This window comes from Rhinolophus sinicus, linkage group LG14 (assembly GCF_036562045.2).
Source record: "Rhinolophus sinicus isolate RSC01 linkage group LG14, ASM3656204v1, whole genome shotgun sequence".
Lineage (NCBI taxonomy): Eukaryota > Metazoa > Chordata > Mammalia > Chiroptera > Rhinolophidae > Rhinolophus > Rhinolophus sinicus.
Genome location: NC_133763.1, coordinates 49,248,594 through 49,265,314, shown reverse-complemented (window position 1 = coordinate 49,265,314; position 16,721 = coordinate 49,248,594). Strand labels below are relative to the sequence as shown.

At 42.1% G+C, this 16,721-nt stretch overlaps 1 long non-coding RNA gene across 1 annotated transcript; it reads left to right on the top strand.

Annotated features, from left to right (window-relative positions):
• Nucleotides 1-15,009: 15,009 nt before the first annotated feature.
• On the top strand, nucleotides 15,010-16,230 carry LOC141568558 (uncharacterized). The gene is made up of 2 exons (XR_012491710.1): nucleotides 15,010-15,055; nucleotides 15,925-16,230. It is a non-coding gene; the product is annotated as an uncharacterized LOC141568558 (long non-coding RNA).
• Nucleotides 16,231-16,721: the final 491 nt, after the last annotated feature.

The following is a 16,721-nucleotide window of genomic DNA, read 5'->3' as shown; positions in this document are numbered from 1 at the left end:
AAAGATATCCTGCAAATGTCACTCCCACGTTTCCTCTCCCTTTCCCATCTGGCTCCAACCTTGAACTGATTTATGTCTCCATGTTTGGGTGCATCTCTTCGCCTATTCTTTATCGTCCCTCCTCCATTCCTCACTCCATCCTCCTCTTCCCTGGGCCTCTCTCCGCCTCCAGCTTTTATTACTAGTAACCCTTCGGCCAGTCTCATAGGATGCTCCTTCATGCATTACGTGGACACATCTTTTGAGGGCACTGAATGGAACAATTTGGTGTCTTTTTCCTACAGTGAACAAGAAGCCACTTTTAAAAAATTGAGATGTAATTTATATACCATAAATTCACATGTTTAAAGTGTATAATTCCATGGTTTTAGAGAGAGTTGTGCATCCATCACCTTAATTAATTCTAGAACACTTTCATTATCCCCAAAAGAAACCTTGTACTGTAATCAGTCATTCACCATTTCCACGCCCCCACCCCACCGTTTTGCTGCCACTAATTCTAAGCAACCACAAATCTACTTTCTGTTTCTATGAATTTGCCTATTCTAAACATTTTACATAAATGAGATCACATGATAGGTGGTCTTTTGTAACTGGCTTCTTTCACCAAGCATAGAGTTTTTCAGGTTCGGCCATATAGTAGCGTGTATCTGTACATCATTCCTTTTCATTGCCAAATAGTATTTCATTGTATGGCTATATCATATTTTGTTTAGCCATTCATCAGTTGGTAGATATTTTGTTTGTTTCCATTTTGTGTGTACAAATAAAGCTGCTATGAACATTCACTTACAAATTTTTGTGTGACATATGTTTACATTTCTCTTGGGTAGATACCTAGAACTGGATTTACTGGCTCACATGAGAACCGTATTTTTAGCATTTAGAAGGATTACAACACTGTCTTCCAAAGTAGCTGCATCATTTTACTTTTCCATCAGCAATGTCTGAGGGTTCCAGTTTCTCCACATCCTTACCAACAGTTCTTATTTTTTAATTTTTGTTATTAGAGCCATCCTAAGAGGTGAGAAGTGGTATCTCATTGCGTTTTTGATTTGCATTTCCCTAATAACTTTCTATGTGCTTATTAGCTATTTGTATATTTTCTTTGGAAAAAATGTCTATTGTAATTGCTCATTTTTAAACTGGGTTGTTTGTCTTTTTATTATTGTAAGAGTTTTTAATATTCTCCATACAAGTAGGTCCCTTATCAGATTTATGATTTGCAAATATTTTCTCCCATTCTATGAGTTGTCCTTTCACTTTCTTCATGGTGTCCTCTGAAACACAAAACTTTTTAATTTTGATGTTCAATTTATTAATCTTCTCTTTTATCACTTGTGTGTTTGGTGTTGTATCTAAGAAATCATGGCCTAACCCAAGGTCACAAAGACTTACTGCCATGTTTTCTTGTAAAAGTTTTACAGCTTGAATTCCTACACTTAGGTCTATGGTCCATTTTGAGTTAATTTTTGTGTATGCTATCTGGGGGAGATCCAAATGAATTTTTCTGCCATGTGGATACTCAGTTATCCTGGCACCATTTGTTAAAAAGACAATCCCCTATTGAAAGGTCTTGGTCTCTATGTCAAAAATCAATCGACTGTAACTGTGAGGGTTTATTTGTGGATTCTTAATTCTGCTCCATCGATCTGTCTGTCTGGTCTGATGCCAGTACCACACTGTCTCGATGACTGGGGTTTTTCAGTAAGCTTTGAAATTCGGAAGCATGAGTCCACCACCTTTGTTCTTTTTCAAAATCATCTGGCTACTCTGAGTCCCTTGCATTTCCATATGAATTTTCAGGAATAGCAGAAATTGACAAACTGATCCTAAAATTCATAAGGAAGCCCCCACTTTTAATAAATGAGTAACAGTTTTTCTTCCATACTAAGGATGAAATTGGAGGCGTTCGGAGCAAGTAGACTTTGGAGTTGTGAAAAGCAGAGGGGTCCATGGCAAGAGGGCCCACACTGCTGGAGGAGGGGAATAAAGAGGCCAGAGAGTTTGGTGATCTTCCCACCCTGGTGAGAGGAATGTTTGTTCAGAGGAGACAGTTTGATGAAGCGCTGGGGGATATTGTGAAAGATAATTGAAATTGTCAAGTCCATTGATCTCCCCAGAAGAAAAAAAGGTCTCTAAGTAAGCAGTATTGTTAGTTTGTTGTTTCTGACAGAAGATTTTCATCTGACTAAGGGAAGCAGCTGGCCCTTTCTCAGGGCTGTAAGAGCAGGGGGAAAAAATGAAGAAATTCCTGCCTGTCTTTTCTTACCTCGTTCTGTGGCCAGCCCTAACCTTTGTCCATCTTTGTTACTCTGCCCCTTTATCAGTTCCCCAAAAGGAGAGGGAGGAGAGGGAGAAAAAGAAGAAAGTCATGGTGAGAGAGAGGGTTGGAGATGCCGGGGATAGGAGAGGAATTCTGGAGCATTTGAAACGAAAGATCTGTAAAGGTGCTATTGGTTAGAGCCTGCTATGGATATGACAGTATGTGGCAAGAGGCATAAGTGTGATGCCATTCATGGATCAAGGCATCCAATCCCGATAGTTTATCCAAAGGAAATAAGATATACCAAAAGTGTGAGTGGCAATGTGAATGAGAATGTTATCTGTAATAGCACCAGCTGGAACAACCTATATCTCTAAAATAAATGTTTTATGACATCATGGCATACATATAACGAGGATAGATTATCATACTGGCTCCCCTGTCAAAATCTACCCTGAGTTGCATCACTTTTCACTGCATTCTGTACTACCCCGGGGCCAAGTCACATCATCTCTCACCTGAATTATCGCAACGGCAATGGCCTTCTTACTGGTCTTTCTGCTTTTACCCTTGTTCCCCGCCCCCTCACCTACTCTCAACACAACAGTCATAGGAACCCTATTTAGAACATTTGAATGCGTCAATCCTCTATTCAAAAGCTTCCATGGCCCCCCTCTCGTTTAGTATAAAAGCGGATTCTTTTCTTGGTCTCGGGCCCCACCTCATCTGGCCCCTATTCCCCTCTGACCTCCTCTGGTACTACTTTTTCTCTCGCTCACTCTGGCCATACAGACCTCCGGTTTCTTGAACACACTGGGTCTTCTCCTGCCTCCATGACTTTGAACTCACTGTCCCCTCTCCTCCCCGATATCCATTTGTCTTGTTCCCTCACCACCTTCAGCTCTCTGCTTACATGTCCGCAATGAACATTCTTTCCCTGGCCATCCTATTGAAAATTGCTGTCTCCCCCACTCTGAGCTCCCAGCATTTCCTGTTCCCCTTCCTTGCTTTACTCCTCCCCGTGGCACTTTTCACCTTATCTGACTATGTATTGGGGTTAGTGTCTGATTCTCCCTGTAGAATCCGAGATTTGTGAGAACAGGGATTCCCGTAGATTGCTCACGCCTCTATCCTAAGTGTCTTGACTGTGTCTGATCCAGAGTAGCTGTTTAATAAATAGTGACTGAATGGATACATCCATGAAAGTAACGATGATAACGAGGTCGTGATTTTGAAAGTGGGGAAATGTAGGGGTATAAGCTGTGACATACAGGGTGGCTGTCACGATGGCTAAATGGTGTAGTGACGTCTGGGAGCTGCAGAGTCAGAGAGATGTGGATTTAAAGCCTGACTCCACCACTTCCTCGTTGTGTGACCTTGGGCAAGTGTGTCTGATCTCTGGGTCTCATCCTCTGTGAAACAGGAATAATAGTGCCTTCCTGATAGTATCATTGTGCAAATTCAATGAGAAAGTGGACAAGAAGACAGGGCGCATAGTAGGGGCTCTATAAATATCACATCCCTCTCTTTTCCTGAGGAAGAATATGTACCCGGTGGGTAAGCACTGGGTGGAAGTGTGCAAAAGTGGAAATCCTTAGTTGTGTCAAATAAAGGCATTAAGGATATTTATAAACATTTCATTTTTTTAACCCATCAGGTCCTCCCTGTGTGTGGGTACATGTAAAGATTGATAGACCCGGAGTGAGATTCTCCCACTGATCTCCTGGCTTCTGGCTTCACCTCTGACATTTACAAGATGTGTGACATTAGGCAAGTCCTAACCTCTCTGGGCTTGTTTCCTTATCTGTGAAAAGAAGAGGTTGGATTTGGTAACTTTTAGTCCCATCGATGCTTCAAATTCCGTAACTCAAGTAGGCAGGCCATTCCACCTGGCTCTGCCCCACTTCGGCCCCGCTTTGCTTAAATGTGATGGCCAGATGTTTCTAATCTTAGGCGTAAATGACTCTATTCTTTGGTTTTTCAGAGACCGAAAGAAACAGGAAAAGTACTGAGCCAGTGAGCTTTGCTTCTCCTGACTCTTAAACAACACATTCATATTGTTCAAACTTAAGAAAACATGAAAAGCAAAGCAAATATGCACCTTTGGGTTTGAATCAGCTGTGTGACGCTTTAAGCCATGAAGGAAAGTGTGTGTGTGCGTGTGTGTGTGTGTGTGTGTGCGCGTGTGTCTGTGTGTGTGGTTTTTTGGTGTTTTTTGTTTTGTTTTGTTTTAAGCAACAACCAAAAAGTAGACGTCAGCAGTTCTCCACTGTAACTATAACCTTGTGCCCAAGTGGCTGTGAGCCGAAGGGAGGAGGGAATGGCTGGAAGGGAGTGGTTGGAGCCTTCTGCTCTGAAAAGCTCGTGGCTTTGTTTTCTTCGCATTGCTACACCCAGGCTGAGGCGGGTGAGAGGAGGGTGTTTGGGTTTGCAGGCCGCCGGCCACTGTCAGCAAGTTTGCAGCCCTGCCTTCACTTCCCTGAAGGGGGGTGAGCTGCTCTGGCCTCCCTCCAACACCCCATCAGTTGCAAGGCTCTGACTTTACCCAGCTGAAAACGGACTATCTCATCTAGGAAGGGTCAGTTAAAAAATGACAGAACTGCCCAAAGTAAACAGAGGGAACAACCACAACAGAAACGTTCTCTGCAATGTTTCCTCGTAATTACCGGCCGGCCACCGGAGCTCTGGCTGCAGTCCCCATCCGCCCTCCCCGCTGTCCCTACGGCCTAGTCTGAGAGGCAGCGCCCCTCTGGACTCAGGCCTTTCTCCGGGGCTCTCCCAGAAAGCAGGGAAGGTCCAGACTGCAGAGTGTTTGGAGAATGGAGTTTGGGGAGAATCAGACAAGAAGAGCCTGTACAGCTCACTTATCAAGACCCCTAACAGATGGGTAAACTCAGCTTACACGACGGGCCCAAAGTCCGAGAGTAAGTGTGGGGCAGAACTGGTCTCCTTATTCCTAACCTAGTGCTCCTCTCAGATGATCACACCCTGCTCTTTGGGACTGGACATAGAGACGTTAGCTTTGAAGTTCTCTTTGTCCACCTTCCTTTTTAATCTAATCTTGCTTTGCGGAGCTTCAGGGCCGTGGAGAAAAGCGTATTTCACTGTTAGACTTGAGGACGAGGACTGCATCTTACAGTGTGTGTCACAGCACCTCGTCCGGACCCCCATGTTGTGTCGCCGGGGCCCCTCCAGGCCTCGTGGGGAGGACAGCCACATGGAGCACGGGCTGCAGAGTCCAGCAAGCTCCTAATTCTGGCTCCGCACATTCTGGCTGTGTGGACGCGTACAAACAAATGACCTACTACGTCATTTCCACGCCTGCAACATGGCAGCAATCACAGCATCACCTTCGTCCTGTTGTCATGAAGATTTCACAAGATGCTGCCTGTAACCCACTTAGCACAACGAGATGTTAGGAGTTGCTCGTCGTCCTGGAAGGTGATTATTGTTCCCTTTCTATAGATGAGAAAAGTAAGTCTCAAAGGGGTTAAAGGGCTGTCGTCACACGCGTGGTTAGTGAGAGAGCCAGGAGTCAGCTCAGCCTCCCGATTGCATCCAAGGCTCTTGTGGCTCTGCTGTGGAGTGAGGCAGCTGAAGGGAACTCTGGCCCATGGGTCAGAAGTGTCCATCCCAAGCATCATGAAATGACATGGTATTTATGAAGCCCTCACATGCTCAAAGTCCTGGCCAATGGATGCTTCAGGGGTGAGGTAGGCACTCACGTGCAGTCTTTTTATCAAACTGTCTTTGCACAGACACCAGCCCAAGAAATGAAGCCTGGCACCAATCCCTCGCCCTGAGCTAGGTCAGAAGTCCTCATATATTCTCAACTTTTCTTTCCTTGATGCTCTAAGGATACTATGCTAACCCTGAATCAGTGCTTTCTCCACATTCTCTCATGTTACAGTATTTTGGGGGTTCCATGTGATTCCCCCATTGGAACAGTGGGCTCCACAGTGGGGTGCCCAAGATGACACACTGAGGTGTGGGAAGAAAATATGTGAACACCTGTTTCTATTTATTCTTTATACTAAAAGAGTAAGGAAATTAAGCTTAACTAACATTTAAAGGTTCATGCAGTAGAGTACATATGATTTATAATAAATATGCAATTATTAGGCGTGCATGCTAATTTTTTTTGATGGAATGGCATGATGAAAAGAGTTTGGAGGTAACTGTTTTAGACAGTAAGCTCCTAAAGGACAAGAGATATGTCTTGTTCTGATTTGTATCCCATCCCCTTCTTCATTATTTAGCACTAAATGACAATTCCCCCAGATAAAGGAATTTGGCATCTATGAGGTGTGATCACAAAATACAGTGAATGTTTAAATAGATAAAAAAGTATTGCAGTAAAAGACACACTGCCATTAATCCCCTTCAAAATACTCCCCCCCACTTCGAACACACTTATCCCATTGTTCTTGCCACTCTCTGAAGCAGTTCTGGAAGTCCTCTTTTGTGAGTGTCTTTATTTCATCCTCCATCATGACAATGCTCCGTGTCACACATCGCTCCTGGTACGGCAATTTCTGTCAAATAAAAACATTACGGTGTTTCCTCATCCACCTTATTCACCAGATCTGGCACCATGCGACTTCTGGCTCTTCTCCAAAGTCAAAATGATTCAGGACATCGAGGCAGCCATGACAGCACAACTAAAGACATTCATGAAAGAGGACTTCCAGAACTGCTTCAGAAAGTGCCAGGAACTATGGGATGAGTGGGTTTAAAGTGAGGGGAAGTATTTTGAGGGAAATTAATGGCAATGTGTCTTTTACTGTAATAATTTTTTTTAAATTTAAACATTCACTGTACTTTTTTATCACACCTCGTATATGAACTTGGTTGCCTTTTCCCCCCTCCTTTTGTCATCCATCTGATACAATATTGTCTTGTTCAATGTCCTGTCAAGACCTGAGCAAATAATCAAGCTGTGTTTGAGAAGTAAAGAGGGCCAAGTGCCATAGAAGACTGAAAAGTACAAAACTGGTAGTTTCAAAGAAAAGAGTTACTGGCAGTTAATGCAGCAGACGAGGAAACAGTCATGGATGAGCTCAGGCCACAAAGTCAGGCACAGAGCACTGGCACTGCCATCTGAGAAGTCATGTGGCCTGAGCATCTGAATGTTTTCAAATTGTGCACTGCCCTCCCATGCCCTTTTAAAGTAGCAGACATCAATGCAATACAACCCAATGAGCAAGCATCTTGGAGAAAGAAGTCCCAATTGTGTCATTCTCCCTGGCTGGGTGGTCTCGGGCAAGGCTCCTAACCACCTGCTCCGGGGTCCCCTCCTCCCAGGAAATGAGCTCTTTATCTACAAATGAGGTTGGACTCGATGATTCTGGAGATCCCTTCATGCTCTGAAGCAGTCCTGAATATAGACGAAGTTGGTAGTTTTCTACATGACATGATTTGCCCTTCAAGGGGAAACATGAGGTCCACTGGACCAAAAATATCACCTTGTAACCAAGCCTTCCATGGTGCATGTCATGCCCTCGTTGACACTGTGTCTCCATGCGTGGCTTAGCAACCTACCAGGAACTTACTGGCATGCAGCCACTTCAAGTCTCAATTATGTCCATTATGCGCATAGAGAGAGACAGCAAGTTATAGAAGATGACATACATGTTACATATATCTTAAATATAAATATGTGTGCATACACACAAAAGAAGAGCTGAGAGATACCCACCATACTTTTAACACTGATTATCCTTAGGGAGTGCAAAAGTGGAGATGAGCATAGAGATTTTATCATTTACCTTGAATTCTTCTATAGGGTTTGCTTGTTTTTATTAATAAGCTATTTCAGTCATTAAAATTAAATTGTTTTTAAAGTAAACCTTAAAAGTCCTATATAAATGTTTCAATAATATTTATAATAAATGGCATCAGCTGTTCAAGAAGAAGCTCTCCCAGAAACAAATCGGTATCTTGATATTTCATGAGACTCTTTGCTGAAGTACTGATTATACACAAAGGTTTTATGGAGGATAGGGGCCCCAACTGGGATGCCCTAATCACATCAAAAACTCTCATTGGGTAATCTTGGGCAACTTGGGTTTGCCCAAACTTAACTTGTGTTTGGATTTTTCCATGATGAAACAAGACAGCTGAACCAAATGACCTATGGGGACCTTTCTATTCTGAAGACCTATGGTTCTGAATATCATGCATACAAAAGCCCAGCTAGGAAAGTGAGTTTGTCTAATGGGAGACAGTAGAGAATTTCTTACTTTCTTCCAAAGCAAAGTGCAAACTGACGGGGAGATTCCCTCTTCCTTCCCACCCCTCTCTCCCTTGCTATCCCAGTTATCTAAACTTTCTATATTTGGGACATTCCCTGTTTTATGGTCCCTGATGGGATACAGAGGTAACCTCCCACTATAAAAGCTGAAACTATCAGATATGTATTTTCCAGCCTCCCTTGCAGCTATGCACAGGTTTACGGATCTGCACTGGACTTTGACTCAGGGACTCGTGACCTCAGAGAGCAAGGACTGCTGAATCTGTTCTGCAGAGAGGGGCATTCGTTGCAATAACCACATTCAGTTTCCAGATGCTTCAGTCGTAGTGGTTCTAAAACAAGGATCAGCATCCAGACTTGGGGTGTCTGCTATCCCAGCACTGCTGCCCATGCAGTGGAGGCATTGGTGTCTTCACAGGATTGTTCTGCAGCCTGATTCTAGAAGTTGTTTCTAGATATGTGACCTCTAAACCTGAGGCTCCAGTCCTCCTGGAGAACCTGTGAACTGTCCAATATCCTTTAATAGATTCATTTTCTGCATAAATTGACAAGAGTTTGTTTCTGTTGCTTGCAACCAAAACCCCTGACTAACGCATCCATTATTCTTTTTAAACATATACTTGGTTAAAAAAAGAAAAGGTTAAAAAAAATGTATTTAACAAAAAAGAAAGCAAGTTTCCTTCCCTTTCTTGACCTCTTCCAGTTCCCCTTTCTATAGGTAGCTATAATTGCTAGTTTCTTATGTATTCCTCCAGAGACAGTCTGTGTGTATGTAAGCATATCTATATATCTAAGAAAAAAGACTTGAAAAACCACCAAATACAGAAATGAAGTTATTCCATACACATCTGTTCCATATCTTGCTTTTAAACTTAACAATACACATTGGAGATTATTCCATAAATATAAAGGCCTCATTCTTTTTAATGGCTGCTTTGTGTTCCATACAGTGTATTGAATGAATATACTACAATCTATGCATGTAGTTAGTCTCCTACTGTGAACAGTTGGGTTGCTTACAGTTTTTATGACTACAAATAAGGCCATGATGAGTATCCTTGTAAATATGTCTTAAATATGTCTTAATGCCCAGTGCAAGCATATTTGTAGGATAAATTTCTGGGTCAAACTGTGTAGCTTTTTAAATTTTGACAGATACTACCAAACCATAGTACAAAGAGACTGCACCAATTTTTAATCTTACTAAAAATGTTTTAGACTTCCTATCTCCCCGTATCCTTACCTCAGCAATATTGCATTATCAGACTTTTATAATGTTGCCATTCTGGTAGGTAAAAAATGGTTTCTCGTTGTTTTAATTCTCACTCTTAAAACCAAAAGTGAGACTGAGTATTTTTCTTACACTTAAAAGCCATTTGTATTGATTTACCAATATATTCTATCTGTGCCCTTTGTGATTGTTTTCTTTTTGACTTTGATCTGTTTTTAATTCTTTTGTGAGAACTCCATATTTTACGCCCTTTTTAGTATTTGTTGCAAATATTTTTTCCCATTTCATTTTTAGTGTTCTGACTTTGTTTACTTTATTTGATTTTCTTTTCTCTTTCTTTTTCTTTTGCCTCACAGAAATCTTTCATTTTTACAAGGTCAAATTTGTTCATATTTTTGTTTTGGGCTTCTGAATTTGCTTAGAATGGCTTTGGGTTAGGAAGCTTCTCATGGTTTCAACATTGAAGCTGCTAATTTAGAAAAATAACACTTGAGATTTCTGGTTAAAGACTGCAGATTAAACACCTACATTGTACTCCACTCCCTCCTAGAATTCAACCAAATGTTAATGTGTGATGAAGTAATACCAAAACCAAAAAGAAAAGTAACAAGGCACAAAACGTTTTCCTCATCCACGTGCCCCACGGGCCCAGGTCCCACCTTCTTCCTATCCGTTACTAAGCACTGTTACTAGTTTCTTAGGCATGTTTCTAGAGTTTCTTTTTCTTTTTTTTTTTTACAGGACTTTATTGGGGAACAGTGTGTACTTCCAGGCCTTTTTTTTTTTTTTTCCCAAGTCAAGTTGTTGTCCTTTCAATCTTAGTCGTGGAGGGTGCTGTTCAGCTTCAAGTTGTTGTCCTTTCAGTCTTAGTTGTGGAGGGTGCAGCTCAGCTTCAGGTCCACTTGCTGTTGCTAGTTGCAGGGGGCGCAGCCCACCATCCCTTGCAGGAGTCAAACTGGCAACCTTGTGGTTGAGAGGACACACTCCAACCAACTGAGCCATCTGGGAGGCAGCTCAGCTCAAGGTGCCATGTTCAATCTTAGTTGCAGGGGGCGGAGCCCAACATCCCTTGCAGGACTCTAGGAGTTGAACTGGCAACCTTGTGATTGACAGCCCACTGGCCCATGTGGGAATCGAACCGGCAGCGTTGGGAGTTAGGAGCATGGAGCTGTAACCGCCTGAGCCACTGGGCCGGCCCCTAGAGTTTCTTGATGCATATGGAAGCAAGTAAGAATTTAGGTAAATAATTTTTTTTCGAGAATACAGCTACAAGGACAGAGAGAATCTGAAAGAGACGATAGCAGGATAATTTTAAAAGCTGGAACGTAGATGAATGAGTGGTAACTGAATCAACAGATCTGAGAAAGCTGAATTCTAAGCCAAAAGAGAAAGCTAAAGCAACTTGCTTTGCGTTTGAGAATCCTCCATGTGCTCAGCAATTGGTGGCACCATTTGTGAGTACTTTGCTAGTAAAGCTGTGGCTAAAAACAGTGGGAAACGTTGAAAGTTAGTTCAAGAAGCATCGAGGTCCCCAGAACCCCACATCCCTTTGCATCTGTTACATGGGCTGCCCCCTCCACACAATGACCAAAGAATGGAGGTTTTTCTTGTGGTGGGAGAGTAAAAAAGAGGGAGGACCAGGCATAGTTGTGCGAAAGGACAACATACTGAAAAAAAAAGATTACCTAGAGACCCCCTGCCTTCTTCTCTCACATAGGTCATGTACTCTGATATCCAGCCAGGAGATTAAGAAACCTTTCTCTGGGAACCTGACACACGGGCGAGAAATACCCTAAAGATCATTTGAAAACAGCGGTATTTCTGAGAGAAAAAGAAAACAAGAAATATTAATATCCTCAGAGAGATAAGAGGGAATAGTGCACGCATGAAATAAAAACCAAATGTTATTTTTTAAAGGTACATGTAAGAACAAAAAAGAGATCTTAGAAATTTAAACATGATTGCAGAAATCTAGGAACAACTCAGTAGCAGATTTGCAAAGTAGAAAGTAAAGCAAAAGGAGAAGATGTGGAAAAATAGAAGATGTAAGAGCAAAAGTAGTTTATTTGGGAGATGATTCCGGAAATACCTGTGAGGCAGTGAGGACGTGAAACAAGGAGCTGATATATCCAGCAACTTACTGTGAACAATTGGTACTTAATTCCTGCAGGGAGCCCTGGAGACCAGTAGAGAAATCAAGCCTCAAAGTTATCCCCACTCAGGGCTGAGGAAACTGGGGTACTTATTTACTAACTCTCACCAGTCATTGGTTAAGGGCTGCTTCCAGGGAGGAGGGGGTTAATTCCTCACGACTCCCTGAGTAAACCTTCAGTGGCCAGGAAAAGCTTTCAGGCGGAGAGACATTTGTGTTTGTTTGCTTGTTTGTTTGTTTGTTTAAGATTTTATTGGGGAAGGGGAACAGGACTTTCTTGGGGAACAGTGTGTACTTCCAGGACTTTTTTCGAAGAGACATTTGTGCTGGTAAATTAGAATGCATGGATGTGGTAGGTGCCCAGAGATTTTGGGCAGGTCACCCATGGCATCTTATATCTTCCCTCCATTCTTTGTGAGGAAATACTGGAGGATACACGCCACCAAAACAATGCAGTGAATCAAGAAAGAGGAAGAGGCAGAATCCAAGAACCAAGGTTTTCAACATAACAGGTGAAGGGAGATCCCAAGGTGACAGCTGTACGGCAAGCCTAGAGATCAATCAGCCCAGATAGGAGCAGATCAGAAGGCTCTGGAAAAACTTTCTTTAAGAAAAATTCATTGAATACCAAATTTGTCTGAACATTTTGAGAGGAGACTTAAACAAATGGGGGAGAGTAGGGATTAAATTAGTGACATATGCGGAGGAAAATCTAGGCAAAAGTAAAATTTTTTACGGGACGGTTATTAACTCCAGAGAAAGCAAAATCTTTTTCAGGAAAGTGATCATAATTTATTATACAACACAGGTGTAAACAGGATTTCTTTGGTTAAAATAATATAAACACTGAATATCAATCTAATAATGTCATAGGTATATAAGCCCAAGAAATATATGTGTGTGTGGTGTGGGAAAGGCTGAAAGCTAAATATCCATTTTCCACAGGGGAAGTCAATAAATAAAATTAGGAAGTAGCTACTTAGAGATAGGGAGAGTCCTAAAAAAAAAAGGCTTCCAGTATTAGTAGTGATTTCCTCTGAGGGGTGAGTAATGAAACTAGGTGGAGAAGGGGAACGCTGTTTAGCAATGAAGAGCTATTCGATTCTCTACATTATGTGCATATTTAATTTTGATATCAATAACTAAATAAAAAACAGTTATTTATCTTTTTTCTTCTGCTGCATGAGAAAGGGAGGAAGTGAGGTGGAGATCACATCACTCCCAGCTGAGAAGGGACCTGGGTCGCTCAAGGGAAAATTTCTTGTTCCTTGAGTCCATCAGCCTAGCAGGGCTTTTGGCTTTTCATCTCCTATTGAGGAAGGAAAAAAAACATAGGAGCAGCTGGGAAATTCAGACTTTAACAATCTTTAAAATTGCTGTTGCTGCCAAACGGCCCTGAAATCTGGGACTGCCCTACGAGGGTTTGGATCCAAGGAAATGATCCAAGGTAAGTGTCAAGAAAGGATTAGATCAAATTCAAAACTGAAACCTGGATTTCATTAAAGGGGGCTATCAGTGGACCTGCAGTGTCAGTGGTAATTGTGTCAGGATACGAATTTCTTTAAATTTTACTTTAAATGCTTGTTGCCTTAAAATCCAGAATTTAAAAATGTGACTATTTCGATTTATAGTTTTAATTAAAAAAAAACCATAAAAATGTTTTATACAGAGGTTTTTTTAAATTTGTTTTTCAATTATAGTTGACATAATATTATATTAGTGTCAGGTGTACAACACAGTGATTAAACATTTATATGCCTTACAAAGTGATCACCTCGTTAAGTCTAGTGCCCATCTGACACCATACGTAGTTATTACAATATTACTGACTATATTCCCTATGCTGTACTTTTACATCCCCGTGACTATTTTTCTAACTGGCAATTTGTACTTCTTAATCCCTTTCACCTTTACAGAGCTTTTATTAACCATATCTATGATTGAAATCACGTTGTTTAGGTCTGCGGCCCTGTCAAGACACCAGTCTACCACTTTCTAATTGCAGACAAAATACCCATGGGAATGCAGCTGCCTGAAAGCAGACTTGCTCTTCCTGTCTTCAATCTCTCCACTGGATCCTTCTTTTCAGCCTGGAAAAATGCTCAAAAACTCCCCCATCTAAAATAGAAATGAACAAAGAAGAAATTCTGCCTTGAGCTATCACCTCCAACTCTCTTTTCCTTCATCATAATACTTCTCAAAAGAACCTATGCTAACTAACTTCCTTACTTCCTCACCACATGCTATCTGTCTTCCACGCTGACATGGCACTGAACCCGCTACCTCCCAGGTCTCAAAGGACTTCTTACTTGTTCCTCCTCAACTTCTCTAAGCCTTTGATTTTTTTTTTTTTGACAGAATGCAGTCTACTTTATTCTTTTGCACGTGGCTTTCCAATTTTCCCAGCACCATTTATTTATTATTATTATTATTAGTTTTAGGTGCACAAAACAAAGTAATAATTAGACGTTTATCACTGCACTGTACACCTGAAGCTGAAGCTGAACAATAATGAATGTCAACTACAAGTTTACATTAATGAATGTCAACTACAAGTTTACAAGTTTACATATATATACAAGTATATATATGTATGTATATACTTACAAGAAGCGAAGCCTTTGATTTTTAAAGCCTCTCCTCGCTGTGTCTCTGAATTCCCCCCAACCCCCCCCCCACTACACTCCAGTCACACTGAGTTTCTTTCAGTTCCTCTAATGCACCCAGCTCTTATTGCCTTAGGCCCTGTTCCTTCTACCTGCTACCCTCTTCCCCATCCCACCCCTCCATCTGGCTATTTCCAACTTTACTTTCAGGTCTCAGCTTATTGTCACTTCCTCAGAGTGCCCCTCCCTAATGGCCTCCCCTCCCCACCTCCATGAAACTAAATTTTCCCACTTTTCCATCTTAGAAATCAATTGTTTTCTTCCAATTATTTTTACAGTTTGTCATTATCGAGGTTAGTTGTATGTTTGTGTAATACGTGCCTTTATTTCCAAAGTGTAAGTTCCATGAGGACAGGAACCATGTCAGTTTTGTTTACCGCCGTATATTTAGCATTCAACACAGTCCCTGGAAGGATACACACCAAATATTTGTTGAATGAATGAGTGAATGAATGAATGAAGTGCTTCCTTCACACCAGGCACTACAGTAAGTACTTCACATATATCACCTCATTTTTATTCTCACAACAACACTATGAATAGGCACTATTCTCAGGGGAGGAATTTGAAGCTTAGAGACAGACTCAGAAGTAATGCCCAAGATCTTGCAGAAAAATGAGTGTGAAAGCGAGAATTTGAAAATACTTTCCTCTGACTCTATGTAGGACTTCTTAATTATATTATAGTGCTTCCCAGTTGACAAATCTTCTACATTCGCCTTCCAAAACTTCCCTCACATTTATCCCCTCTTGACTGTTTCTATGGTTTCTCTTGCGTCTTCCTTCCAGGATTTCTTCCAAGCTAAATAATGGTACGTGGGTGGGGGACTCACGGAGGAGACTGGGCGGTCCTGGCAGCTTTGCTTTCCTAACACATGTTTCTGAGAAGCCCTCAGAAAACCTGTGAGGTGGACAACCATGATGATAGCCAGTGTTCTGACAGCTCTCCTGCCCTTTTTTCTCATTTCCTGCCGGCCCCCCATGGCTTTGGGTTGCTCTCCAAGGTCGTACCCCACTCAGGCCTTCTTCTCCCTGCCAACATATGCCCTCAGCACATTCCAGAACCTTTCTCTGACAAAAAAGTACCTGTCCCAGAAAACGTTCATGATAGAATGGTAAATGGGGGGTGGGGGGGAGGGAAAGATGAAATATTATATAAATAGTTGCTATGGGTTGCACTGTGTCGCCCCCCACCCACCCACCCCAATTCAGACCTTGAAGTCCTAACCTCCGTTACCTCATAATGTGCCTTTATTTGGAAATAGGGTTATTGTAAATGTAATTATTCAATTAAGATGAGGTCATCCTGGAGTAGGGTGGGTCCCTAATCCAATACGACTGTTGTTTTTGTAAAAAGAATGCCATGTGGAGAGGCAGCCGTGCACACAGGGAGAACATGTGAAGATGAAGACAGAGTTTGCAGCAGAAGCCAAGGGAAAACAAAGATTGCCAGCAAACCGCCAGCAGCGAGGGGAAAGGCCTGGAGGACAGAGTCTCCCTCCTGACAAACCTCAGAAGGAACCAGCCCTACCCACCTTCATCTCAGACTTCCAGCCTCCAAAACCGTGAGACAACAAATTTCTGTTGTTTAAGCCACTCCGTTTGTGGTACATTGTTGTGGCAGCCCTCGTAAACTAAAAGAAATAGTATAATCCAAAACCTGTGCCATCAGTGCTATAGTTTATCCTTCTCTCTCTCTCTCTCTCTCTCTCTCTCTCTGTCTGTCTCACACACACACACACATACACACACACACACGTTAACAGTGTTTCTTTTGGGAGGGTGGATGATGGGTAATTTTGCTTTGTATTTTTTCCTGCACTTTTGGGTATTTTCTCAATTCTCTTCCATCTCTACAATGTTATATATTATTACATAGACAAATCCTGGGTTCCAGTTTCCTCAGCTGTTATTTGAGAAGAGCCATATCACCCTTCCAGCATTGTTGTAAGGATTAAAGGGCCTGACACATAGTAGGTCAGCTGGTGTCCCTGGAGACAGGACAGCAGCTCCAAAGAATAAAGCCCAGCATTCATCCTTAGGGGTGTAGCTCAGTTCTTAAAAGAAGGCTCCGCCATGGCTGCTCAGCCCTGGCTTCTGTGTGTGGTGAGGGCGAAGGTGGATGGTGAAATGGCACGAGGGAGCTGGCTGGAC